The following is a 27,134-nucleotide window of genomic DNA, read 5'->3' as shown; positions in this document are numbered from 1 at the left end:
TCATGTCCGACTCTTCGTGACCCCATGGACCAGAGCACGCCAGGCACGCCTGTCTTCCACTGCCTCCCGCAGTTTGGTCAGACTCATGTTTGTAGCTTCGAGAACACTGTCCAACCATCTCGTCCTCTGTCGACCCCTTCTTCTTGTGCCCTCAATCTTTCCCAACATCAGGGTCTTTTCCAGGGAGTCTTCTCTTCTCATGAGGTGGCCAAAGTATTGGAGTCTCAGCTTCACGATCTGTCCTTCCAGTGAGCACTCAGGGCTAATTTCCTTAAGAATGGATGCGTTTGATCTTCTTGCAGTCCATGGGACTCTCAAGAGTCTCCTCCAGCACCATTATTGCTATATTATTATTGCTTTATGAAGCCCTTAATGGCTTTGGATTACTTTGATCTGTGCACTTGCACTTCTACAAGTGCCACACAATCTCCATTTTGTGTTTGCAAGGAATTATTCCTTTTAGTGTTGCAGTTGTACAGATACTTTGGGACTCCCTTACTGTTAATATCAAGCAAGCACCTTCACTGTACTCCTTTAGACACTTGCTGAACTTTTTTCTGCTTTGGTAGGTCTATTGAGATGCGTGACTCAGTTGCATCTATTCTTAAATTTGTTTCAGACATATTACTGTGTTTCATTGTTTTAAATGTTTTAAATCCTTTTAAAATGTATTAAATATGTCTTTATTTTATTCCTAACTGTATTTTTAACCACAGAAGTATTTGCTGCCCTTGACTACATAGGGGAAAAGGACAGGGTATTAATTTAATAGATAAAATAAGAGTAGGCTTAATGTATTTCTCCCTGTGTTACACAAGAACACATATCACAATCTCGGATGCCATTTATGATACCACCCTAAAACCATGGCATTCTCTTCTGGCAATGGTGCAACAGTGCTCACCCCATCAATTCAAGCACATGTGGAGGGCATAACATGTGCCAGTGATTCTTTCCAAAACTAAATTATGTACAAGAGAGACAAAATAAAGGTTCTTCATTTAGGGGAGAAGCGGAGAATGAGAGATACCTGCCCTGGATGTAACACATGTGAGAAGATTCCAAGGATTGTGGTGGATCATCGCATGCTGAACATGAGTCAGCAGTGTGTGGGTGGTGCAGTTTTAGGCTTCATCAATGGAACCTTTGTTTCCAGATCCCATGATGTAAGAGTTTTACTTCATTCTGCATTAGTGTGTAGTCAGAAGACTCCAGTACTGTATCCAGTTATGGGTACCACCCTTTAGGATGAGTATAGGCAAACTGTAACAGTTTCAGAGGAGGACAATGAAGATTGTCAGCAATGTGGAAAACAAACCATATCAAAAGAAAAGAAAAGAAAAATGGGTAAGAGAAGAGAATACTGAGGGAGAACGTGTTATGGTAAGACCCTTCAAATACCTGAAGGGATGGCACATGGAGGAGGCCAAAGACTTGCCCTCTGCAGCCCCAGAGGTTATTTGGGAGAGAAATTTCATTCATGTTGCATTTAGAGGAGAGCCTACCTAATTCATGTTTTTTGAAACCATATGTGAACCAAAACACAGCCATCCTGCAAAATTCACAGCTTTATTAATTTTTCAGTGCACTTCTCCAGCCAATGAATGTGTACAAAAATGCATAGATCAGGGTTAATTCTGCATCAAAATACATAAGTGGTAAAAACATACAAAAATGCATAATATTTGGTGGAACTGGTTGGTAAAAAATGTGAATATTGTGGAAGACTCCATGTAGACATATCTATTGTAGGAGACATTCTCACTAAAATGCTGGCGGGGAATTGCCAACTGATGTGGAAATGTGAAGAGCTGAAATTAAGACTGAGAAACAAGAAGTAGAAAGAAAACAAAATTGGCAGATTCACCCATTCATAACCAGAGGGCAAGAAAATATAATTACAGATTTGTCCGGAACATTTGGAGAAACCTTTTGATGGCAAGAGCCATCCAACAATGGTGTTAAATACTTGGTGTGGCATGGGGAGGGAGATGCTATATTTCAATGGAGGTCTTCGAGAAGCTAGCAGCCATCTATTGAACATATCACAGTTCTGAATTTCCTTTATACAATGGGGATGGATTTGATGGCCTATGGCACCTTAGAACGGGTTAATTCTAAGATGAATGGGAAAGTTCATCTTTATCCGAAACCTGCAGAATGCACAATGATTGGGTCCGATCCCTCACACTGGAATGTGCATCACGATCTGGAAGTTCAGTTCTGCAAAGCAATTGGAGGTGAAGATGAAACTGTAGCTATTGATTTCCTGCTGCATTTCTTTCTTTTGCTACACTAGATAGCGCTCATCGAAAGTGACTTTCCAAGAATTACTTTTATAACACTTCACTTATTTGGTGAATCCTACCAAATGATTTCTTTTGAAGTTCATCACCCACTCAATATTTTCCAAAGCCAAGGAAACTATTTTCAGGATTCTTGTTTCTTGGAATCCCCTGTTATAAAGGACAGTGTGAAAAATACACAATTCTAAATGGAGGGTGAATGTCTTTCATAAGCCATCTCCCGGTGTTCAGCCTGAGCACAAGAGCACAGAATGTGTGAAGGGGGTTTTGTGATATGTACGCAACTCTGCCCCCAAATGTAGACATGTTAGGGGGTGGTGTACATACGTCAGCAGACTATAGTTCACCACAATCTTTCACCCAATTTACAGGTCCTTGGTGGGAAGGCTACTGAATCATTTCCCTGACTCATTAGATATCCCCCCCCCCAAATGTGCTGCTATATTTTTCCTTTAGAGTTTTTTAAAAAATTGTTTGATGTGATATTCTAGTTTTCTAATTTCATCATTTGGTTGTGTGAGTGTATGTGTAGACGATATATGATAGATAGATGATAGATAGATAGATAGATTAGATAGATAGATAGATAGATAGATAGATAGATAGATAGATAGATGATAGATAGATAGATGATAGATAATTTACTTTTCTGTAAATATTCACTTAGGCCACATTTACACCATACATTTAAAGTGCTTTCCCAGTCAGAGCTGTGATTTCCAGAGTGGTTTACCAATCAATCTCTCTCAAAGGCGACGCTGGAAATTGTACCTCCGTGAGAGCAATAGGGGTTTCCTAACAACTCTCAGTACCCTTAACAAACTGAAGCTCCCAGGTTTCTTTGGGGAAAGCCATAACTGTTTAAAGTGGTTATCATAGTGAATGTGGCCTTTGAGACTGTTCCAGTATCAAGTGGTACATAAATATATGAAATAATAACAACACTCTTAGAAGCCTCCTTGTGACTGGAAACTTTAATAATCCAGGGTTCCTGTTTGGGCAGGAGGGGTTGTTTCTTAGTCAATTCAACCAAATGCAGTGAGAAGCTCCAATCAAATCTTCAAGCTAAATATGCAAAGGTTAGGAGTGGAGGGTGCAGGGCTAGCAGCAGTGGGAATATTGGGTAGGCAATGCCCAGTGCATGCACCTCTGACTCCAGCACACTTTTTGCCCTTGCATGTTTAGGCTGAATTTCCAAAAAAGAGTTTTAGAGATGGAATGTCAAGAGGTAGTGTTCCATTTCTGAATGTGGCCTTCCTGTGTCCTAGGATCATCAGAAACAACAGATGCCAAGTCTGGCTTTTGGAGTCCCAAATATACAGAGTGCTCTGCACTTCAGGTATTGAGCTGCGACTCATTGAGGTTTTCCCATTCACTTTTATTGAGAGGAGGCTTTGGTACATTATCTCCCTGAGGCTCTTCAGCCAATACACATAGATAAGCCTCTATTCTTTGCTACACAATACAGGCTTTGCTAATCCTCTCTTTTAGTACCCTGACGGCCCAGCTGTGCTCTTGCTTTAGGAAAGTTGAATTGATCTCTTGCGCTCCTTTCTCCCCATAAATAGCAAAGTGGAGTTCTCTCAGGCATTCTCTCCTCCTTACTAGTTGCTGCCCCCTCAACTGCCCGTGTTTCTCCTTCATGTTGTAGTGGGAAGATGGGACAAGCATGCTGTGAGGAGGGTATGTCAGGGAAGCAAGGAGTACTTGCCTCTCCCTCTCCTTGTTACTAGTCTCCGATTCTTTTTCCCCTAGTGGAGGCTCCCCAAAGCCCACTGGACCACCTCCTGGGATTGCCATCTCACCATTCTGTGCCCCGCTGGCTCATCCTATTCCTGACACATGGGATAGTTTCACTGTCTTCAGTCCCATGGCATCAATGCAAGAGTCACCATCTGAGTGATGAGTCCAGCAGGAGAGCTGGACTGGTCTGGTCTGCAGTTGTCTCAGCAGAATAACTAAATTACACAGCCCTTAAGAGAATATATGCAGCATGGCTCCTAGGCCAAGTTCAACGATGTAGCATCTCCATATTTTGGTTTAGAAGATTATTCACAAAACAAATTTCCTCCAATGTCAATTCCTAGATGTAAGATGTAGCCACATCCAGTTGGACCAACCAGAGTCCCAAGAGCTAATCCAAGATTGAGTCAACAAAGGCAAACATTACATATCACCTTCCAACTGTAATTGTTATGAAACTCACCATCCAAAGTTTTATTTGGATATTTGTTTCTACTACTGGACACAACTTCTGTTCTAGCCCTGTGTAAATCCCATCAGATTCTTCCTAGCAATAATGAGTGAAGGACTGCATTCTGTGCTTCCTAACTTACAATTCCCCATCATCCCCTGGATGTGTAAATTTGCCACTTCTCATCCATCTCAAAAAGGCAAAAGAAGTTTCCTTGCATCAGTGAGGTTTTGACAATCTCCTGTGGCAAAGCACTCAACATTAACAAAATATGTCAAATGAAACACTTCGGGATTGAAATAGCGCATCTCTGATTCTAAGCAAGCTCACCCATAAATAAGGTTGTTTCAACTCTTGGCTTGCAAAATACATGATACCCCTCCCAACAGGTTGCTGCTATTGACGGTAGAAAATTGATTGCACATTTTCCAGGGGCTGGGAATTGTGAAAAGTGTCCAACTTGAGTGTCCATCATCATTAATCTGTTTTGTCAAGAAAACTATAGCAACTGTTGCAAGATGAACTGCTCAGTTCTTGCACACCTGCTTTGTGAGCTGGACCTGAAATGTATTCCATTCTGACTCTTGACCTGATAATCCACAAAGGGCCCTTCATCACATTATATGTTTATTTTACAGAAGTGATCACCATGCAGGAAGAAGAGTGTGGGCTGGATTTCCTAACACTGGCAAGTTAGCTGTAGTTCAAGTGATATAGTCCCACAGTATAGGAAAAAGATCTCATGTTTAGTAAGTTAAAAATGGTTTACTTACAAACTCTCCCAAGTTCAGGTTCTTGTGTTTCAGAAAGTTTCATAGGCAATAAAACCTGGCTTAGTTAAAAAGTGGGGGCAGTTTCTAGATTATTGGTAAAGGAACTCAAAAGTGTCTGTGAGAGCAATGCAGTCTGAGCTGGAACAACCACCTTCAAACATCAAGCTTCTCAGGTAGACTGGGAAAGGAACCATTTCCTCCTAATGTAAGGGAAGTGGACATAGCTAAGCCTGGCAGGACAGCTTACTCTATGGTATTAACCTCTTCATGAATTAAATAGACTCAAGCATGTTGGTTATGTGAGGCTGTTTATCCCACAAACACTAGATGGATCAACATTCTGATTGCTTCCTATGTGTCAAGGCGCTACAGTGGAAACAATCTCTTTTCCTTCTGCTGCAGCAAAAGTGCTACTCTTGTCTAGTCACAGGGCTGGCCATGGCTCATACCTACAAAAACAAGGTGGGAGGCTATCTAGATGACTTCCAGTGAATGGTCAGAGAGTACCAGCTCTTGCTGCGTTTTTGAAGACAAGCAGGTGTGGACGGCCTTAGTGCTCCGGCAAAGAATGACAAGGTTTTCCTGGAAGTTGCTCTCTGCCCTTTAAAGAAACTGGGTATAAATGTTATTAATTTGCAGCATGGGTGATGATCTTCTAGCAGCTAAGCCCTTTTCCAAGGCCCAGTGTACTTCCACCTGCTCTGTCAGCCGAAACTTCTGATAGAAACCCCTGAGGGGAAAGAGCAAATCTTCACTGTAGGGTTTAATTGTTGGTTATAGGTTACGGGAAGGACAGTTGTAATCTTTTGAAGCTAGCAGTTAAGTATCATAGAAGGGAGCTGCCTTTGACTCAAAAGGGCACACTGCAATTACAAGGAGCCAAGTGCTCATGTTAGTATCTTAGAGGAAAACGGATCGTCCGTGGCTCAGAACACGATTAGTTCTTCTCAAGATCCATTCGAATCCTGAGTTCCCCACTCTCTCCTGCCTTCTCATCTTGTCATTTTGAGATTTGGACAGCTTCATTTTCTTAAAGAGCGGAGCGAATTTATATTCTTCCCGTTTGATATTCAAAGCAGATGAATAATTAAATTAACCCTGTTGCTTTTTGATCAGAGTCAATGTCAAACCACTCATTTCGCATGGCTTTGGGGAGCCACCCTGTAGCAACGCTAAGCTCAGAGTTAAGCCAACTGTTTCTTTGCCTCCTTTTCTTTCGACGTGGAGAGGTCCAACTCCCATCTGCTGGGAGAAGGCCAATGGTGAATATGAAACAAAACCAGAATCCAAAATGAGTCTCACAGCTTCAGAGTACAGATTAAATTCCATCCAAGGATCTTGGGCCTCAGAACTAAATCCTGTAATCCTCTTTTGATAGAGCTAAGTGCCATTATCCTCAAATTGCAGATGGGACCAATATGAAGCTTTACAGAACCAACGGGGATCCTCTTGTCCTCAAAGTGAACCACCAGCCCAGAAGCAAAATACCCAGAGCATTGTGGGTGAATGCGGATGACCATTTATCAAGTGGCAACTTCTCACCATGTACCCATATCGCAGGCCAGCACAACTTGTGACCTGCCAAGCTGCACACAACCCGCCAGCTGTGTATTGTGTCATGCCAACTGCTTTCCAAGCTCTCCTGTTTCCACTGCCAGATAGGCTGCGAAACCAAAAAGATTTATCAATGGATTTCAGTGTGCGACTGGTGGACTGCATTCAGCTTCTTAATGTGCTTTGATGGTTCACACCTGCAATTTAAGGATAATGATGCTGTTCCAAGGCATTATGTTGTTGGTATTCACCTTTTCACACCCCTCGCCAGGACTTGGTGGCAAAGCTTCAGACTGGGACATGGCTATGGGCAAGAGAACTCAAATCCAGACTCAATTCATCTCCCCACTGTTGAAAGCTGCCCATGCTGGATTCTGAAATGCAGCAGGCAGAATACATCTATTAGTTGATCAGGCAAACTCAGCAGCAGCAGGACAGGAACCCTAGTATTTATTTTAGACCTGGCCATTTGAGAACCTTGCTTGTCTATTATGGTAGCTGATATTGCCCTCATGCATTCCGAGAGGACTCTGGAGCCTCTGCACACACAGTCCTAGGTGAGCTCAGTTGACCAAGTCCAAGCCTAGTTTCATGCAGATGTACAAGGAGGACGCATGCAATATGCTATGCATGAGGCTGCTGCTGAAGAATAATAATAGAATCTTAAAGTTGGAAGGGACCCTGAGGATCATCGATTCCACCCCCTGCAATGCAGGAATACACAACTGTCCCATATCAAACCTGGAACCTTGGCATTTTCAGTACCATGCTCTAACCAACTGAGCTATCCAGGCCTGGAAATGACATTTAGTACAAAATACAGCAATGTACATGGAAATCCAAACAACATTTGGAACAGGCTGAAGGGGGTGGGTGGGTTGGATTGGGCAGGGATGTCCAATTGCCTAGTGCAGCTAGTCTCCACTGGCCTCCACTGGTCTCTGACTGGGGCTTCGAGTGTAACATCTAACTGGGACCAGGCTTATGGATCAAACAAAGTCCCTCTTTAAATAGCTGCTTTGGCTTCTGATACATTTCTATACTTGATTCAGGATGCTAGCGTTAACCCTTAAAACCATACGGTTCCCACTTCTCCAAGGTCAAGATCAGGGAAGTGTTGAGTTTCCAGATGAGTTTCCAGATGTTGCTGCTATCACAACTCCCATCATCCCTGTCACTTGGCCAGACTGGTTGGGGCTGATTGGAGTTGGAGTCCAAAAACATCTGGTGGGCAACTGGTTCCCCATTCCTGCCTTCAGTGAACTGCTTTGCTTGGAGATCACTAACTCCGGCCTTTCTTCACCTCCCTCCAGCTTGTGAACCAGGCTAGGACTCTCTTGGTGTTGCCACCCTGACTTCAGAATTTTCTGCCTCAGGATGCTTGTATGGCACACACACACACACACACACACAGAGAGAGAGAGAGAGAGAGAGAGAGAGAGAGAGAGAGAGATATGCTTTAAAATGCTGAGTTTCCTATTTTTGTAATCTGGACTTTTATCGCTCTGCTGCTACTGTTTGTAACCCCTTTCCTGTTTAAATACTCATTCTCTCATTCTTCCTTCTACATTTAGTGCAGTTTTGATTTAAACCTGTCAGCTGCTCTGAAGAGTGTGATAAATATCTCTAAAATAAATATACTCCAGAGAAGAAGTCAGGGATGAAATAATCCGTCTACTTCCAGTCACATGGTTTTCTACCCAAAATTTCCTTCTGTTTCCACATTACTCAGCATATCCTTAAATGTGGATTTTTAATACATATTTAAATGCACATTTACTCTCAAAATGTGCTTGAAACTGCATTGCAATATTTGGAGAAGCATGAAATCTGGTGGATAGCTAAACTGTATTTTGCACATTAATCCAAGAGGATTTATTTATTTATTTATTGTATTTATATACCCTTCACCATAAGATTTCAGGGAGGTTCACAGAATAAAAAATACAGGATCGAATCAAGTAAATAATTAAATCAAAACAGCAAAACAACAACCCCTCCTTCCCACAGACACATTTAAAAGGCTGTAGAATATTAATCAGCCAAAGGATTGGTTGAAGAGGTTGAATTTTGGCACCTAAAATTATATACTGAGAGAGCCAGTGTGGTGTAGTGGTTTAAGAGCAATGGACTTGTAATCTGGTGAACCAGGTTCGTGTCTCCGCTCCTCCACATGCAGCTGCTGGGTGACCTTGGGCCAGTCACACTTCTCTGAAGTCTCTCAGCCCCACTCACCTCACAGAGTGTTTGTTGTGGGGGAGGAAGGGAAAGGAGAATGTTAGCCGCTTTGAGACACCTTAGGGTAGTGATAAACCGGGATATCAAATCTAAACTCTTCTTCTTCTTCTTCTTCTTCTTCTTCTTCTTCTTCTTCTTCTTCTTCTTCTTCTTCTTCTTCTTCTATAATGAAGGTGCCGGACGAACTTCCCTGGAGAGAGCATTCCACCTTAGCCACCATTCGTGTGTTGCCACCCTCTGGAGGTTACGTGGAGGAGGCACACAAAGATGGGCTTACAACATACTTAAAACATCCCTTTAAAATACAAAGTAATGGAACTGAAAGCAATAGATAAACTACAATAAAAGACATTTGGAACCAGCATTGAAATGTCACTTGTCATGATAACAGCGCAGTGCTCAGCACCATCTGCACCTTAGTTTTCGAAGGCCTGCTGTGATTGGGAAGGTCTTTGCCTACCGGTGGAAAGGTCACAAGGAGGGAGCCTCTCTTGGGAGGGAATTCGACAATATGGGAGCAGCCACAGAAAAGGATCTCTCACGTCACACCACCAGCTGTGCCTCTGATGCTGATGGGAACAAGAGTTAGGTGCTCACCTGAGGATCTTAGCACTTGGGCAGGTTCATAAGAATCTGCCAAGATCAGGTTTGCAAAGATCTAGCAACAGCTGCTGTCGGTGCTTCCATGTACAACTTGTTCTACTCAGTGACAGCAACTAATAGGAATGTACACGGATCCTCCCAATATTCAATTAAGCAGCGACTGGTAGCCAACTTGTTTTGGAAAACAAAACTCAAGCATAGCTTTATCCAAATAACCACTTGCTGTAAGCCGTGATCTATGTTCTGTAAATGCATATTCAAAAAGCAGCCATGGCACTGTGATGTGGAGGCAAGTAGCAGAACCTAATGAATAAAATTGTGACTATTATGCTGATAGCATCTCTATTTCTAATTAAGTACTAATTACCCTCAAAGCTTTTGACTTTTGTTATTCATTTCAGTGTACAATGCTTTATGCCCTTTAATGTTATTTTATTATCAATCTTGTTAATCTCCTCGAAGAAATCCGTATTGAGTCTCATACATCACTGACCATCTTTATTTAGAATGCATTTTTTGGGTGAGGCTTTTAAAAATGTATATTCCTCGCCTCACAAAAATGAAATAATTTGAAATCAGTCATTGCTTGTAGCTCTGGTTCATCCCATTGAGGAGAATTTATAATCGTTCTAATCCTCTGGAAGAAAATAAAGATAATGAAAGGAAAAATTAAATTCCCTTTAATAAGAGAAAGACCACAAAGAGAATGAGGGAGAGGGCAGGAAGGCAGGTGAAATTCATTTCTTAATAAGCACAAAGTGCTGCACTGTGGAATAGCCCAAATTATACTAATGCACCAAGGAATACATTTCATTTTCTATTATCTTTTTTTAAAGTGTCCTTGGTAATAGTGGCAGTATATAGAGGCCCCATGTCTAAACACATTAGCCCCAATCCAAGGCTACCTGTGTGGATTCCACATGGCAAACACTGTGTGGAGGGAAACCATTTTAAACTACCGGTATGTTAAACTAGGTAACTGTCTCCCACCAGAGGCAGTGATGGCTACCAACTTGCATGGCTTTAAAAGAAGGTTGGACAAAGTCAAGGAGAAGAAGGCTATCAATCTTCTTTCTTTCTTCTTTGGTGATCACTCATAGCTGAGTAAGATGGTCTTCCATAAACATGGTTTTAAAATGAGTCCGTAAGTGACTGTGGAGGCCAATTCTGGATCCACACGTCCTTCCACAGTGGAGACATTGGTTTCCAGGCAGGAGTTGATCATGGTGTGGATTTGCCAAGTATGCCTTCCTATTAGCACGTTTCTCCCTTTCGTCCTGAGTTTGAGTGTCTTCAAAGCTATCTGAAGAAGTGTGCATGCACACAAAAGCTCATACCAAGAACTAACTTAGTTGGTCTTTAAGGTGCTACTGGAAGGAATTTTTTTGTTTCAAAGCCCATGACACCTTTGGTAAAGGCTGTTCTCCAGTTGGAGCACTCACAGGCAAATGTTTCTCAATTATTGGTGTTTATACTACATTTTTAAAGATTTGCCTTGAGACAGTCTTTAAACTTTTGTTGACCACCAGCATTACGCTTTCCATTTTTAAGCTCAGAATAGAGTAGTTGCTTTGGAAGACGATAATCAATAGTGTAACATTGGAAAATGTCAATCACTTCTCCTACCTGGGCAGTTATCTTTCCACAAGGGCTATCAACAGCAACAAGCCAGCATGGGGAGCACAAAGGCAGTTGCTTCAGACACAAAACTCCTAGGGGTGCAAATTTTCAACACCCGGTGCTGCCTCAATGCAGCTGCATGCTTCCATTGCTGGGCTCCATTGAAAATGGTTTCTCCATGTGAAGCAGGAAGTGACCTCTCCAGACAATGGAATGACAGTTGGGATTCAGGTCATATTGAATCCTAACCCTGTCTTCGGCAGCATTAGGTCCCTCCTTCCCAGTTTGGTGTTATCTGCAAATTTTGTGAGCATCCCCTCACCTTACCAACTACAGATCAAGACATATTTACAGTGTCACACAAATGGATGTGAGCTAGCAAACCCAGGTTGATGTCATTTCAGTAGTGCAAGGGGCAGGGGGAACTTCCTTTTATTGTATCTATATTGGAAGAAGGTATCAAATTAAAAACCAGCTAACCATATACAAGAGAAAGCTCCTTATTTGCCTTAGGTCTGATCCTGCCTGCGTGGTGCTGGGTGCCCTAAGTTCAAATCAGCATGAACTGTATGTGATGGTACTCAGCTCCTGCCCTCAAGGGCCTTAGCTCACTTGCCAAATCCACTACCCCATCTCGTTCCTTAGCTAACCTAATTAAATCGTTTATTTGATTCAAAACACAGCAAAGCCTGAAAAACCTGCCTCTGCCCTGAGCGCTAAACCAATGCTTGAAACAAGTGCTGGTTTACACAAAGCTTCCTAATTTGTGGCATATTATTATCCTGTTTGTGCAGCCTGCAATGCGCTCCTTGAGTGGTCGCTCTGAAGGTCTCACACAGCGATGACAGGGAATGGGAGATCCTGCCCCCAAATCCCCTCAATTCAACCTTGTTATTTGGGGTTGGAATGCAGTGCAAACACCACTCTCCACCTGGTACTTGCAGTTCATATTTTGCTTCGTAGTGCCAGGTAGGCAGATAATATCAGATATCACAATTAACAATGTTTTTTTAAAAGAAAAAGAAAAGAAACAACAAAACAAAACCCTACTACAAAATAAATCATTCAGCTTCATAAGATTAATAGCAGACACAAATAAGACAGGCAGCAGAAATGAAAATAAAATATCATTGTTTACTTTAGGCCTCCCTAAAAACCTGGGCAAATGGTGGGTGGGGCTGTGTGAGTAAGAAGACAACTAAGTTGTCAGCAGGTCCCATGGAAAAAACTAAGCAAGCTCCAAGCAGAAATGGGTGAATTTGTCAACTTTAGTTTCTCTCTGTTTGTCATTGTTTCAGTCTTAAGTGCAGTTCTCGCATTTCCATGTCAGTGTATTTTTTTTTAAGTCCTCGTGAAAATTCAAAAGCATTTCACTGCAAATTTCAATTGAGGTTTTGTGTGCAGTTTCATATGCCTTATATACTCAACATTGCAAAGTAATTTTCCTAATGTAAAGCATCATTTTAAGTTATTTTCATGAATAAATGCACACATATGAGAAACCTATTTTGTCCAAGCTTCTACTCTCTAGGTACTTAGTAAAGGAGCAATACTGTGCCTGACCCATACCTTGCAATGGACAATCAGGACAGAACAGAGATTCTGTTGATGCCCTTGCAATTTCCCCCATAGTAGTAATGAATAATATGATAATATGATTTTACATTGTTGCTCATTTATTATCTTGTTGTAAGCCACTTTGTGGATCTTATGTGTTGGAGTGGAGAATTTCCCTCCTCCCTTGAATGAATTGAAATGTAAGCCGAGCAAGGAAGCATCAGACATGCTTTCTTAAACCACACAATGAGAAAAGTGACTAGATAACTATTCATTTTAGGGCAGGTTGTCAACAGCAGGTCAGCAGTGTACACTGGGGACAATGCTGCCCTTGACTTCTGGAGAGAAGAAAGCAAGGCGAGGCTTACCTGGTGATTCCCAAACAATAGCAAGAATGACAACAAAATTATACATTAAGTCAATGTTTGGGGAGTCGTCGTAATTAGGCATACCCTACCATTAGCTCCATCCACTCCACCAGTTTTTCCTCACCCACTAAGTAATTTCACCTGAGTAATTCCTTCCACTGATCTCTACCACAAGCCCCGGAGACAGAGCAATGCATTATCTATCCATCTTGGCTAATTATACATTCCCTTTGGTGGAAGCTTCTGAATGCCCTATAGCTCACATATTTAACTCGAAGCTGCTATGCAGCATGACATCTCTAAAGGGTCAGCTGAGACAACTAGCTCAAATGATGGCCTCCACCATTACTGTACAGCTGATGTGAGAAAAGAGCTTCACCCGTACTGACGTCCAGCTCCCTTGGCCTGTCAGTCCACTTCCCCCAGCATGTTGGTCAAGGTTCAGCGTTGAATGTGGTTTGCAATGGCACACCAACTTGCACACCAGTCTGACAACTTCCAGTCCTGTGTCACATGGAATCTCCCATGGTAAGCAGGAGATCAGAGGCAGGACAGAGAGCTTTGCATGGTACCCTGAAAGAGTTTAATCTGTGAGGCATTGTTCCTCTTTATCTAGTCTTGAAAGGTATTAAGATGCCAGATGGATGGATTGGGTTCGGAGCAACTGTCTGTTTAGTATTGTCCAAGACTGGTGATTATTGTCAGACTTTGGCTATAGGAGCTTAGAATGAAACTATTAATCATGAAACATCCCAGTTCCACAAGCGGTAAATTTCTCACATGGATACAGAGCCCACAAGAATGACGATAGGGGTGACAAGGGAGACACCGGAACACTGCACATTCCAAATAAATGTCCAGGTCTTATATGAAGGGAGGAATTGCCCCAATGTGGAGAATATTCTGTGCTTGCATTCTGACCTCCAGGGAAGCAGGCACATCTCCCTTCTTCACAGAAGAAGCAAAAGTCATTTATTTCCTCTGTCACCACTTCAGAGTTGTAGCAGTCAGTGGCGCATGGTGATGGCGCTTGCCTGACCTCCCTTTGCCTGAGTCTTGGTAGCTTGCTGGGAGGGAGAGTGGTTGTGAGGGGCAAGATAGCTGTGAGGTCAATGTGGTTCAATTGCAGGTGAAGGAGTGCCAGACTGGTTCCTGTTTGCACTGTGCTTTCCTCACCACCACTTTGCCCTTCTCCATCCCAGTAAACTGTACCACCCCCTGTCAGCCAACCATTCTGTGCAACCCAGGCACAATGCCAATGATGCATTTGCTCACCCCACATTGTACTTTGAGGTTGAGAGGAACTTTCTCCATACTTTTGTCAATCAGTCAATCTCTTTTACTGGCATAGAAAAAGTGCATAGTATACCTGGATCAGAACACAACACAGTTAATGAAACATAGTGGGAGATACTTTAGGATAAAACTGTCCATACTTGTAGTAGATGATCCATCACATATATTCTCCTAAGGGAGACTGGCACAGATGTTTATTTGTTAGAACTTATACCTGAGCTTTCCAGACAAAGAGGTTGGATCTAGCTAAATTCTACTGAGAGTAGGGTAAAGGTAAAGGTAAAGGACTCCTGACAGTTAAGTCCAGTCATGAACAACTCTGGGGTTGCGGTGCTCATGTCGCTTTACTGGCCGAGGGAGCCGACATTTGTCCGCAGACAGTTTTTCTGGGTCATGTGGCCAGTATGACTAAGCTGCTTCTGGCGAAACCAGAGCAGTGCACGGAAACACTGTTTACCTTCCCGCCGGAGCAGTACCTATTTATCTACTTGCGCTTTGATGTGCTTTCGAACTGCTAGGTTGGCAGGAGCTGGGACCAAACAACAGGAGCTCACCCTGTGGTGGGGATTCGAACTGCCGACCTTCCAATCGGCAAGCCCAAGGCTCAGTAGTTTACACCACAGCGCCACCTGAGTCCCTGAGAGTAGGGTAGACCCATTTAAATTAATGGACGTTAAATTAGTAATGCCCATTAATTTCAATGGTTCTACACTCAGGATGACTAACTTTGGACACAACCCAAGGCATCTAAGTATAGATTATGAAAATACTGTCAACTTGTAGTCATTTGGAACATTCTAGCATATTTTCTTTAGTCTCCATTTGTGTAAGTCAGTGTAACTCCATTTAATAAATCTGCAACATATTGCATCAACAAAAAAATTGGCCCACCATGCCCAAAGTACAGCTTGAAGTGGATAAGGCTGTTGAAAAATCCATTAATTAAAAAGGAAGCACAACTCTTTGCTACTTCTGAATGTTAGCATAAAATGTAATCTGTTCTAACTCACATAGTTCAGTGAAGCTGGAATTCATTTGATTAATTCACTTCAGCCTCCCTTAATTCATTTAGTTTGCTTGTTTATCAAAGTGGAAGCCAACTCAATGTATCAAATGAAGGTGAATAGAACCACCTTGAATGGCTATGTGAAAGAAGCAAATTAAATGAAATCCAGCAAAGCAGGCTTAACAGATTGCTAAGTACTGATCAGCAAATCATCAATGCGCTAAGTAGAAAGGAAGTTACAACCACGCTGCAAAGTTTATTGCACAATTCTCCATCAAAATTTGCAATAAAGAAAGCCAGGAAACTGTACCAAAGGCTGACTTTAAAACAGTAATATGGAATGCCAAACTTTTTTACTTTTTTTTAATGCAAGGCATGAAAAGCTTTGCAAACCACCTGCAAACTTATCTCCAGAATTTGAAAACGATGCTTGTGAGATCTGGGATTCATCATGTATGCGATTCAGTTGGTGCATTCATTCCTCCATTGTCCAAAAGCTATTGCATAGCGCGAACATTTTCTTTTTTAATTCAAGTTGCAAATTGTGCTCCCTTTAAATGACATCTGCTCATTAGCAACACAATCGTGCTACTTTCAGGCAAGAGTTTTGGATGACTCAGGGATCTAATCATGGTGTACTCTCGGTATGTTTGTCTTGCCTCTCACACATATCTGTCATTCCATAAGCACATGAGGTCTATATTACATGGATCAAGAGTCCTCCACGAGGACCTAGGCAGAGAAGAGCAAAAGCATCTCTGCAAAATAATCAATAAGGATGTTTTTCCTGAAGTTTGCAGGACTCATGCCTGGGGATGCACTTGAGGCTTGGCAATGCTTGGCTCAAATGGAAGGTGAGAACCAGGAGCCAGGGAAGACTTCCCTGGCTCTGCAGGGGCTCACAAGATGCAGGCCACAAATGTTTCTGGGTAGGCAATTAATTTGGGGAAAATTAAATTGGGGCTTGTGGTTGCCACATTGCATATTACTTTGGGGAAAACATTGATTTAATCTATCTAGACATTGTTTGGGGTGTAATGAATTGAGATGACCGAAAGAGAACTGAATCTGATTTAAAAAGGATCTGTAGGAGATTAACTTGGGTAAATGAACCAAATAGGAACCCATTTGGGCTGGGGTGCAAATTTCATCGAAGGATTCAGAGAGATTTGGTTGGGAAATCAGATGGCTTGACTTCTGTGACATGTGGTCTCCACCTCTGCGTCTGTACATGCACATTAGCATATGCAAAAGTTATGCAAATTTGTCTGTCTTGTGTACTAAATCTTTTAAGTACCTAGCAACACCCCAAGCCAAAGAAGATTTCCGAGGCTTAACCTTGCACTGAAGGGCTGATGCTGGGGGGAACTGTTTGTTGCTAGAGGGCCAACAGCCATATTCCACAGGGGCCTCTCTTGCCAGAAGAGTAGATGGGATTTTGGTTCCCATCCTTGGAAATCAGCCTCTCTGCAAATGTATGCATTGTCTCTATCTATTTGCATGAAGGCTGGTTTGTGAAAATGCTGTAGCATAAACATAAAATGCATGTGCAAGTCTAAAACTTTATATTGGTTTTATATCAGGATAAGCCAAATGGTCACCCAAAGAACCCTGGGAACTGGAGTTAGGGAAGAGTGCTGAAGATTCTCTGTTGGAGATCCATCATGCTTTTCACAAAGCTATGTACCTGGGTACTTTGTGGTAGAAGGTGTTCAAGGGCATTACCATTAAACTAGGTCGCTGATGTATAGTAAGAATGGGGAAATGTTCTCAGCTTGATGGCCACCTTCTCTCATGGGCAACATTTTGAGGGCCACCTACCAGATGCAGGTGGGTCCAGAGGCAAAACTGGATGTGATCAGAGGATAAAGTGGGCAGACCCAGAGCCATAAGAGGAGTAATGAGTGTGAATCTAAGCTTTGTCTAGTCGACTGCATTCCAGGTACAGTGGTACCTCGGGTTACATACGCTTCAGGTTACATACGCTTCAGGTTACACACTCAGCTAACCTAGAAATAGTGCTTCAGGTTAAGAACTTTGCTTCAGGATAAGAACAGAAATTGGGCTCCAGTGGCACGGCGGCAGCAGGAGGCCCCATTAACTAAAGTGGTGCTTCAGGTTGAGAACAGTTTCAGGTTAAGTGCGGACCTCCGGAACGAATTAAGTACTTAACCCGAGGTACCACTGTAAATGAAAGTCGGCTATTTCTTCACATACATGCACACACACACAAACTCATCTCTCCATCAAATACTGTAAATACTTGCAGCCTATTTAAGGATTTCATTGACTGCCTTTTTCTGCATGCAGCTGGAGGTTATTGCACACCCTTGGGACTGCAGCTGCCTCGACTTTCTCTGTGCAATGCAGAGAAATGAAGGGAGCTCTTCAGCTCGAATACACACCTCGGCACATGTGCTTATGTGATGTGTAATATGGCTACCTTCCTGCCGATATACGTAGGAAGGGAGAGAAAGAGATCAGTAGCCTACTTGACTAATATGCTGCATTTGATGCTATTATAGAACACTGTGATTATACAAGGCGAACTATGTATTTTTTAAGGGTTGAACTGGAAGATTACAGTTTTATGAGGCAATTGCTTTTGGAGCTGGTAATATGTAATATTTAAATGCATGAAGTGAGAACGAAAGAAAGTGTCAGAGATTCCCTTCTTCTTCATCTGCAAAGGATGTCATCTATTCTCTACTGATTTGCAGTTCTCTACAAATGAAAAAGAAATAGCTCTTTCTTAGCAATAATTTAAAAGTCTCCAGAGGATATATCAAGAGAGACCTAGATTGACTCTGACAAGTCTAAATCCTGTCCCTGACATTTCATTCTGCCTTTCACCTCTGTTAGATAAAATATCCATATTTTAATGTAACAACATTTAATTTTTCTTTTTGAATGCATTCCTATGGTCCTTGGGATGAGAGGAGGGGGCAAGGCAATAGAAAACCTTGGGGATCTCCCTATCCATGGGCAGCTAGTGGATGTCTTGTCCAAGCTGCTGGGGAAAGATCTAGGGATATAAATTCTTCTGATACAGCTCTAGGGATGTGGGAGAAAGTCAGTTCAGTTCACATTCTAATCAGAACTTACCTAATTCATACTTCTCGAACCAATCACAAACTGAAACACAGCTGTCCTTTGAAATTCTGAATTTTTCAGTGCAGTTCTCCAACCAAATCATGCTTACCAAAAAGTATCAGAAGAATGTATGCATAAAATGGCGTGATCTTAGGAGAAATCACTTGCTAAAAGTATTATACTGACTATTATAATCTGACTACGAAAACGTATACATTAGGAGCAATGCACACTAAAACCATAGAATCATAGAAGTGCAGAGTTGGGCGGGACCAGTGCTTCCCGTCTCCAGCTGTTTTTGTACTACAATTCCCATCATCTCTGACCCTAGGGCTAGCTAGGGAAGATGGGAGTTGTAGTCCAAAATCAGCCGGAGACTCAAGGTTGGGGAACACTGATCTAGTCCAACCCCCTGCAATGGAGAAATCTTTAGCCCAAAGTGGGGCAAGAACTCACAACCCCAAGGTTAAGAGTCATATGCTCTACTGACTGAGCTATTTTGCAGGTAATGCTGATGATGATACATATATTTTAATGCATCTCTTGTCTGGTGTGGTGTTTCCACAATGTGGAGTGTGATCTTGAAGGACCAAACAGGGAGAGGGTTCAATTGTGCTGTATATTGCAGCCCCTCACTATAGATATATTACTGCAGAGCTGAGGAACACTGAATATGGATGTCCATGCCCACCCTTCTCCAACCACACCCCCTACCAGGCTAGCATGTTTTGAGCTGGATTGTGATAATACTTCTTGCTTTCAAGGCTTGTGGATAGAGGCAGGTACATGAAGGTGTGTTGAAAGTATCCCAGGGTAGAAAGGTAAATTTACATCCGTTGCTCAGCCCACATTTGCCCCTGGCTCAGCTCGCCATTAGCATGTGCCCCCCCCCCCCCAGGTTTCCCAGAAGCGAATGTGGTGCTCGGTCTGAAATAGATTCCCCAAGCCTGTATTAGTGCAATGATCAGGGATGGGTTACAACTTAGTATTCATGTATGCAATGACAGCCACCAGGATGCTGGTAGCCCAGAACTGGAAAGACAACAAGGTCCCTTCCAGAGTGGATTGGCAGAATAAATTTCCGGACTATGCAGAAATGGCAAGAATGACCGGGGAAATCAGAAATCAGGAAGACCAAAATTTTAATAAAGAATGGGGAAAATTTATATTATATTCAGAGGACCACTGTAAACATTAGAGCTCCTGTAATGTAACAAAGATTTTGGATATAATGGATAACTGGAAAATTGGAGTGACGTATGATATGCAGTAGAAAAGGTCAAACAAAGAACCCATGGAGGGAGGAGCGCAGTCTAAAGATTCGGAAAAATCTTGTTTATTTGAGTTTTTTTAAAAATCTATGATTGTGAATATTAATTTGTAAAAGCTAATATGTTTTTTTAAAAAAAAAACAAAACCTTACATTTCCAAATGCTCAATATGAAATTTACTGCAAATACAGGTATCTGTTTCAGAACAGTGAATTGGTATATTCCTCTGCTGCATTTTAGCATTTGTGGGCAGTCATCATCGCCCCCCCCCATTTTCAAGATTGAGTGAAATTAATACCCCCTCTCCCAAACCAAGGTTCATTAGATGAAGCTAAAGTGATCTAATCCTCTAGGTGATCAAATATAATGTTGCAAGACAAGAGGCTTACAACGCAGTGCTAATAAGATTAAGTGAAAGGAATCAAAGCCAATTTATGTTTGGCAGTTTGGGGAATAACATTTGTGTCAAGATGCGCAGTAATCATCTAAACATGGGAATAATCTACCTCGTAATTAAACAACAACAAACCTTTGTCAATAGTGCACAATTCTTGAAAGTCGGCAGAGGCGGTGTTAGTGTAAACAAAGACTAAAAAGGGTTCTTGAAATCCAGAGGCCAGAAATGTTATTTGCTAACAAAACGTAACAGGCATCTGCATAGCAGAATGTGGATGTTTATCGATTAGATGAGACTAGGCGATTTTCAGTGAGCTGGGTGATATGCCACTATATGGAAGTTAATCAGCTGTGTGCCAGACAGAGCGCCATCACCTCAATTACTATTTTTTATGCCTTAAGCCAGGAGTTGCCAATGTGGTGCCCACGGGTGCAGTGGTGCCCTTGAGGTCTTCTCCTGGTAACCACTAAGTCTCCAAGTCCCCCCTCCATATATATATAGATACACATACATATATACACTTGAAGCTTCCGATTGGGCATATGTGGAGTACAAAAGAATTCAGTGGGTTATTTTACTCTTTTGTTGGCTTAGTCATGCTCAAAACTCTTTTCTAATCCCTCAGAATGCCAAGGCAGCTAGCCCAAGGTTAGCAACACACACACACACACACACACACACACACACACACACACAGTTAGCTTCACAAACGAAAGGGGAAAGGAACGGGTTGTGTGAATGACTCTCTTTTGAGACTTTAAGTGTAATGTGCAAAAGAGGAATTTGCACTTACCTCCCACAGAGAGCTATGTGAAGAATCTGAAGTCTGAGCATCCCACTGCTCCAAAAATGCCTTAGTCTCTCACCCATACATTACATCTGATGACTCTTCTTAAGCTGAATTCATACCACCAGCCCTGGATTGCAGTTTGTCAAGTGCTTGGTCATGCCCTTGATTCCACAGTCCCAAAAGGGCAGCACCTATGGTTTACTGTAGATGTGTTGCACTTGCTCCTCCCAGACCTGGAAAGGGGTTAGTTTAACCTCCGGTTTGCTAGTAAAACTGAATTACTGTGTCGTCGTTAAATGATGTGTGTCAAAAAAGTATGTCGCCAACATGAAAAGTTTGGAAAGTTCTGCATTGAGGGCTTTACGATAAGATATGATACGATAATCTTCATTGTCATTGTCCCATACAGAACAACGAAATTGAAAAAAATCTACATAAGACATTCAAAAACCAACAAGCCTGCTATCCCAACTATCCCAACTTGGTTAGTCCCCTAAAAACTCTGATACCCCATTTTGTTAAATACAACATACTCCCGTAGTGACTCCTTACACTGCATTTTAAACCCAAATCGCATTTGGATAGAAACTTTATATACTAATAGTAACACCTTAGACTTGGTTTGGTGGCAGATTAGCAACCAGTGCAGGCCTCTGAGCACAGGTGTTATATGTTGTCAGGGTCTCACTTCTGTCAGCAACTGTACTGCAGTACATTCCACACTCACTGCAGCTTCTGGGTCAAGTGCAAGAGAAGCCCCACATACAGCACAGTGTCGGGCCATGGCTTCTGCTTCAGGGGTGGAGATACAGACATCATCCTTCTCCCTGCTGGAGGCCTCAGAGCATGCACAAAGAATAACAAGACACATGAGGAATCATCTTCCACCCAGCAAGGAGTCGACTGATATACCTGGTGGCATGTGAAGATGGAGCCTGGTAATTTCATGTTTCTGCCTGAAGCATTTCCTAAATCCTGTATTTCTGCCATCACACGTGATAATTGCTGGCAATTTTTTTTTTTAAAAGCTGCTTCTGCTGCTTATCCTGATTGCTCCCGGTGATAAATCTGTGCCTTGCTGCAATTGTTTCTTTCATTGGTATAATGAAATTGATATAAATGTCTCAATCTCTCTCTCTCTCTCCTCTCCCTTTTGCAAAAAAATAATAATAGTGAAGCTAATGTGTTACTTGAGGAAATGTGATCCTGCTATTTTGAGAGTAATTAAAATGTTTCACCAAGCAGACGACAGATGTGATAACATGCGACAAGGTTAGGGACTCCATGGGTGTGATTCACAAGCATATATATTAGCCTTAATCCACTAATGAATTTGTATTATTAGTTGGAGGAAAGATAAAAAATTTCATGGATGCTCATTATCTCCTCATACATGGGAAGCAGCTTTTCACGGAGAAAGGAAAGAATCTTGCTCTTTTCACAAAACTTTCTGGCTCTCTTCTCACAAGCAAGTTCAAAATTGGATGGCTACAACATCAAGTGATGACTTCACCACAATTGCATTACCAGTGAGGTCTGCAACAAAATTTTGAGGTGTACAGTGGTACCTCGGATTACAGACGCTTCAGGTTACAGACACCGCTAACCCAGAAATAGTACTTCGGGTTAAGAACTTTGCTTTAGGATGAGAACAGAAATCATGCAGCGGTGGTACAGCGGCAGCACTTAGCTAAAGTGGTGCTTCAGGTCAAGAACAGTTTCAGGTTAAGAACAGACCTCCGGAACGAATTAAGTACTTAACCCGAGGTACCACTTATATGAATGTTGGTGGCTGTGGTGTGTGTGGTAGTTTGTTGCAATAAATGTTATACTTTTCAAGGTTCTTGTATTAATTTTCAAGACCCTGAACAATTTGGCCCAGGATACCTCAAGTACCATTTTTTTTAAAAAAATATTTTTTTAAATTAATTACCCATTAATAATGGTCCAGTTAATAACATATCAATTCATACCAAATCATAAATCATAATCCAAATAATAAATCAAATTATACATTCCAAATTAAAAGCCAATTAAACATTCTGAATCAAATAATTTCAAGTACCATTTAAACCTTGCCTGGTCGCTGTGGTCTTTAAAGGAGTCACTGTTTGTGGTCCCCCATAGTGCAGATGCTTGTATCCACCAGGAGCCATGCATCTAGTATTATGGGCTCCAATTTTACAGAACTGCCTTCCAGTTGTGGGCAGACAGGCCCCATCCCTGCTGAACATCTGGCAACTCCTGAAAACCGTTTTTTAAAGAAATAAAAAATCAGTTTTAATTAATTTTATAGTTTTAACTGATTTATCATTCTTGTGCTGTATCTTTGAGGCTATTGTAGTTAAGTGCCATGTAAGTTGCTCAAATAAATAAATAGATAGATAACACATTGGAAGTGAGTGCTGGCATAAGCGTCTGTGTGGCTTTAAGACTGACGCCTACGCATGTATGCTCACTGTAGGAACTGAACAAGTTCCCTTATAATGAGTCAGACCATTGGTCCATTTTTGCATAGCATCATCTACAATTAGTAGCAGCGACTCGTTCTCAGCCCTACCTCTGGGGGGAGGCCAGAGATTGCACCACGGAATTTTTGCATGCAAATCATGTACTCCGCCACTTTAGCTACGGCCCACACACACCCATTGCATACACCACTTATTTACAATGTCATTACTAATATGAGAGTTAATATCTATTACAAATATATTTGTGTAAGAGCGAAATTGTGTTTTATGCATGTGGTGGAAAGCCCAATGAGTAATCTCTTTGATTAAATGTTGGAAAGTGTATGATGCAGAATTATTGCTCGTGATTGCTTTGCAATCCTTACACCTAGTCGAAGTGGATGCCCAGGTTTGAGCTGTGGGAAGGGGGAGATCTTTCCATATCCCCCCCCCATACTGCCCAGCATGATCAGATAGCTAGGCAGGCACAGAATTGCCCCGATGGATTCAATAGATCTTGGGATGTTAACTAACGTACAAGAATGGCATGTAATATCTTCTTTGCCAGCTGCTTAAAATATGGGCTAGGAGGATCAGAGAGATTTACCACACAGATAAATGTCATGTTGCACAAAATAATTGGAATGCAATGAGAACTACATTATGCAAGCAACATCTTCCATCCAGTCAATGGAGTTGTAATGTGTAATTACTATGCTATGAGTAAATGTGAGCAAATCGCATCTTTGAGACTTCTCAGATGCGGGGTTGAGCCTCCTATGGCAAGAGGTAAGACTGAAAATTTCCAGGTGCTGACTGAGAGGCGGTGGTCCACAGAGGCAAGAGGTTGCCCCGCTCCCATGCAGACTGATGTGGAAGTAGGGTGAACTGAACATACGACTGGAACAGTTAGAAACTACACTGGCAGATTCACCCATCCCTACTTACGATTCATCGAGCCATCATGGTCCACCACCTGTATTGAAGCTTCCCAGGTGCTTGACAACATATGTGGGTTTCCCCCTTCTGTTTAATAGAATCGTAGAGTTGGAAGGGACCCTGAAGAACTTCTAGTCCAACCCCCTGCAATGCAGCTGTCCCATACGGGAATCGAACCTGCAACCTTGGCACTGTCAGCAGCAGGTTCTAACCAACTGAGCTAGCCAGGCTGCATTTCTGCTACCATGTTATCCAAGGGACCTCGCCAAGCCCATTCCAGCTTACAGATGGTGCCTTCATGTGCCTTCAGATTGTATCATCCCATTCTGGTCAAGCATAATGAGCAAGCGGTTTACTAAGGGTCCTCTGGACACCATCAATGACTTTGTACCATGTTGGGCAGGCTTGATCAAAATGAAAATAAATCCTGATTGCTTTCTCTCTCCTTTTCCTCCTCTCAGATCTCTTGCCTATTACACAGCGCTCAAGCCATGCAGCTGATTGGTAGTACAAATCTTAGAACCCCCTTGCAATGACTAACAGTCCTAATTATGATTTTGGAGTGATAGAATTCCAGGCCTGGGGAGCTTTTAACTGTGCAGACCAGGGAGGTGAAAGGTCAGCACCACAATAACTGCAATCGCCTTTGCTTCTCAACAGAGCGAAGTACGTGTTAATGAGAGTTAGACCTCAATGCCAGTTCACAGCGTTTCACTGCAGTCTCTTTAATGACCAAGAAAGCATGTTGCTCATTTTCCCATGTCATGGCACTGATTGCAAAGCACACACTGCAAAGCACACACTTGGTTTTGAAAGATTTTGCCCTTTGGCAATCTGTGTACTCTTATGGGGGGGGGGTGAACACATTGCCCTTTTCTTTTCTTCTTTGGTTCTTCCTCCCCCCCCCTTCGGAACTTTGTAATTTATTACATTCCTTTCTTGCATGTACATGCACCTTGGCACTGTGCTGCTTTCTCACTGAGATTTGGGGAAGATCATGACGGAACACGTTTGCTGGAGGATGGCAAGGAGGTATTTGTATGCAAGCGCTAAGCAGAGAGTCCAAAATTGCCTATATATGGACAGGCGGCTTAAGCAGGAACCCAGGGAGGGAGCCGAGAGACATTTCAGTTGAGTTCTTACACTGAAATGGGATGCTTACAGAGACAGATGTGGAGAGAGCACACGAAGCCAGGATGATGAAAGAAATTGAGCACTCTCACTCTGCTGGTTTCCAGAAATCAAAAAGTATTTTTTCTCATTTAGCAGAGCAGAAACTTCCTCCTCCCAACACAACATTGTGCATATTTACAAAAGGATTATAGGCCTTTTTTAAAAAAAGAAGTCTCACTGTACATCAGACTTCACCAATGTGGGGCCCTCCAGAGGTTTGGGAGGACAACTCCCAACAGCCCTTGGAGTGTTGGCTGGGGCTGATGAAAGTTGTGGTCCTAAACATCTGGAGGACTTCATGTTCCAAACATCTGGAGTTGTGGTGTTGGACATCTGGATAACACCAGGTTGGCAAAGCTTGCCTTTCACAATTGTCCTTTTTTTATTATTTTGCAAAGCCAAACCACTCAGTACACCACTGCATCAAGTTAACTAGGTCATCATCAAGAGGCAGAATTGGTTCGTACAATGGAGCAGAGCAGAGCTATAATCTCCTGGCAGCAGCGACTCCTGGCAGCAGAAAGGGGTACGATGGCAGGGAGGTTGAGGCCATGTGGGTGTACCAGTAGAAGGCTGGTTTGGCTCCTCCGGTGCACCATTGTAGCCCTGATCTCACCACTGTCTCCAAGCAAGTAGCAGTGATGCTGCTGAGAGAAGGCTATTGCTATGATTCAGCCACACCAGGTGATCCACTGCTGTCAAGAGGCTTAACGAGATCCCAGGATAATCATGGGGTTGTCTGTTATCTAGGTACTTTATTTTAATTATACAAACTGTTCAATATGGAGCTGAAGATTTAGATCACTTGCAACCCAGTCTAGGGCCGGCCCAGTCATGCAGCATGGTGAAACAATCTGGTTCACCATGAAGAGCAGGTAGATGAAGATGGGAACTGGCACATCATTCAAGCACTAATTCAGGCAGCAAAATGTATTGGGCTGGCACATCCCCAAAGCTTATATGATTTTAAGAAGGTCACACTGACTTCAATGGGTCTTTCAACTAAATATACACATAGTATAACAGCTTTATAGCTGTTGCAGTCTTCCTGTTTTGGGTGGCATACTCTGGTCACAGCTTGCCTCGTAATCCATTTTATGAATGACATTTGCCATTCGCGGCTATCTCACCACCAGAACCTGCTAGACTTGCAGAGCGGGATCTTACATTGGCCCAGGCCACAAGTAACCTCAAGCACTGCTGGATCTTGCCTTGCTTGCCTGGTGACATCCAGTTGCCAGAGCAGACAGGGCTCCTCCAACAGTTATGCAGAAGAGGGCAATTAAGCCAGAGCTGCTGTGTATCTGACTCCACAAGCGACAATCATCTGTTTGAAGGAATCCTCTATTTGAAATCCTCTGTCTGTCGGTTTAAATGTAAAGAGCTGTAAGAAGGAAAGGCACGGGTCTTGCTTATCCATCAATAGGTAGCAGAACCTGCAGAAGTGGACTTGGCAGGCACACAGATCACCTGGTCTTCCACACTGGTAAAAATGCATTGCATTGC

At 42.4% G+C, this 27,134-nt stretch overlaps 1 long non-coding RNA gene across 1 annotated transcript; it reads right to left on the bottom strand.

Annotated features, from left to right (window-relative positions):
- Window positions 1-10,149: 10,149 nt before the first annotated feature.
- Window positions 10,150-27,134, bottom strand: LOC309353472. Its single transcript, XR_014161887.1, has 2 exons — window positions 23,132-27,134; window positions 10,150-10,305 (listed from the first exon to the last, which is right to left on the bottom strand). It is a non-coding gene; the product is annotated as an uncharacterized lncRNA (long non-coding RNA).

Source organism: Podarcis melisellensis (assembly GCF_964234715.1).
Source record: "Podarcis melisellensis genome assembly, chromosome: 12".
NCBI classification, from domain to species: Eukaryota; Metazoa; Chordata; class Lepidosauria; order Squamata; family Lacertidae; genus Podarcis; species Podarcis melisellensis.
The sequence above is the reverse complement of the archived record's forward strand: the minus strand, read 5'-3'. Positions and strand labels throughout refer to the sequence as shown.